This window comes from Oncorhynchus masou, unplaced genomic scaffold, assembly GCF_036934945.1.
Source record: "Oncorhynchus masou masou isolate Uvic2021 unplaced genomic scaffold, UVic_Omas_1.1 unplaced_scaffold_486, whole genome shotgun sequence".
Classification (NCBI taxonomy): domain Eukaryota; kingdom Metazoa; phylum Chordata; class Actinopteri; order Salmoniformes; family Salmonidae; genus Oncorhynchus; species Oncorhynchus masou.
In genome coordinates, this window is record NW_027011254.1 from 534060 (window position 1) to 536559 (window position 2500).

Here is a 2500-nt window from a genome sequence, read left to right on the forward strand (position 1 = left end):
GGTTGGATTAGTTAAGTGGGTTAGTTTAGTTGGGTTGGTTTAGTGGGTTGGATTAGTTAAGTGGGTTAGTTTAGTGGGTTAGTTTAGTGGGTTAGTTTAGTGGGTTAGTTTAGTTGGGTTGGTTTAGTGGGTTGGATTAGTTAAGTGGGTTAGTTTAGTGGTTTAGTTTATTTGGGTTGGATTAGTTTAGTGGGTTAGTTTAGTTGGGTTGGTTTAGTGGGTTGGATTAGTTTGGGTTAGTTTAGTTGGTTTAGTTGGGTTGGTTTAGTGGGTTGGATTAGTTAAGTGGGGTTTAGTGGGTTAGTTTAGTGGTTTAGTTTATTTGGGTTGGATTAGTTAAGTGGGTTAGTTTAGTGGGTTAGTTTAGTTGGGTTGGTTTAGTGGGTTGGGATTAGTTTAGTGGGTTAGTTTAGTTGGGTTGGTTTAGTGGGTTTGATTAGTTAAGTGGGTTAGTTTAGTGGGTTAGTTTAGTTGAATTGGTTTAGTGGGTTGGATTAGTTAAGTGGGTTAGTTTAGTGGGTTAGTTTAGTTGGGTTGGTTTAGTGGGTTGGATTAGTTAAGTGGGTTAGTTTAGTGGGTTAGTTTAGTTGGGTTGGTTTAGTGGGTTGGATTAGTTAAGTGGGTTAGTTTAGTGGGTTAGTTTAGTGGGTTAGTTTAGTTGGGTTGGTTTAGTGGGTTTGATTAGTTAAGAGGGTTAGTTTAGTGGGTTAGTTTAGTTGAATTGGTTTAGTGGGTTGGATTAGTTAAGTGGGTTAGTTTAGTGGGTTAGTTTAGTTGGGTTGGTTTAGTGGGTTGGATTAGTTAAGTGGGTTAGTTTAGTGGGTTAGTTTAGTTGGGTTAGTTTAGTTGGGTTGGTTTAGTGGGTTTGATTAGTTCGTTTAGTGGGTTAGTTTAGTTGAATTGGTTTAGTGGGTTGGATTAGTTAAGTGGGTTAGTTTAGTGGGTTAGTTTAGTTTAGTTGGGTTGGTTTAGTGGGTTGGATTAGTTTAGTGGGTTAGTTTAGTGGGTTAGTTTAGTTGGGTTGGTTTAGTGGGTTGGATTAGTTAAGTGGGTTAGTTTAGTGGGTTAGTTTAGTTGCGTTGGATTAGTTAAGTGGGTTAGTTTAGTGGGTTAGTTTAGTTGCGTTGGTTTAGTGGGTTGGATTAGTTGGGTTAGTTTAGTTGGGTTGGGTTGGTTTAGTGGGTTAGTTTTTTAGTTTGGGTTGGTTTAGTTGGATTAGTTGGTTTAGTTGGGTTGGTTTAGTTATTTTAGTGGGTTAGTTTAGTTGGGTTGGTTTAGTGGGTTGGATTAGTTAAGTGGGTTAGTTTAGTTTAGTGGGTTGGGTTGGTTTAGTGGGTTAGTTTAGTTGGGTTAGTTTAGTGGGTTAGTTTAGTTGGGTTGGTTTAGTGGGTTGGATTAGTTAAGTGGGTTAGTTTAGTGGGTTAGTTTAGTTGGGTTGGTTTAGTGGGTTGGTTGGTTTAGTTGGGTTAGTTTAATGTTTTAGTTTAGTTGGGTTGGTTTAGTGGGTTGGATTAGTTTAGTGGGTTTGTTTAGTGGGTTAGTTTAGTGGTTTAGTTGGGATGGGTTAGTTTAGTTGGGTTGGGTTAGTTTAGTGGGTTGGATTCGTTTAGTGGGTTAGTTTAGTTGGGTTGGATTCGTTTAGTGGGTTAGTTTAGTGGGTTGGATTAGTTTAGTGGGTTCGTTTAGTGGGTTAATTTAGTTGGGTTGGTTTAGTTGGGTTGGTTTAGTTGGGTTAGTTTAGTGGGTTGGATTAGTTTAGTTGGTTAGTTTAGTTGGGTTGGTTTAGTGGGTTTGTTTAGTGTACAGTGTAGACTACAGCCAGTTGAGTGTACAGTGTAGACTACAGCCAGTTGAGTGTGCAGTGTAGACTACAGCCAGTTGAGTGTGCAGTGTAGACTACAGCCAGTTGAGTGTGCAGTGTAGACTACAGCCAGTTGAGTGTGCAGTGTAGACTACAGCCAGTTGAGTGTGCAGTGTAGACTACAGCCAGTTGAGTGTACAGTGTAGACTACAGCCAGTTGAGTGTGCAGTGTAGACTACAGCCAGTTGAGTGTGCAGTGTAGACTACAGCCAGTTGAGTGTGCTGTGTGTGTGTTGATTTTAAGACTCCTTCCCTGTTCTTGCCTCCCCAGCTTAAGGAGAGAAAGACTGATGTGATAAGGATCCCTCCTCAACCCATATGACCCCTACATCCAAACCCCTACTTCCTGAACTCCTATACCCTAAACCCCTACACCCTCACCCCTATATCCTTAACCCCTAAACCCCTATACCCTCAAACCCCTACATCCTGAACTCCTATACCCTAAACCCCTAAACCCCTACACCCTCACCCCTACATCCCTCACCCCTACATCCCTCACCCCTAAACCCCAAACCCCTACATCCTGAACCCCTATACCCTGTACCCTAAACCCCTAAACCTGTAAACCCCTATACCCTAAGCCCCTACACCCTAAACCCCTACACCCTCTGAAAACCCTACACCCTAAACCCCTAT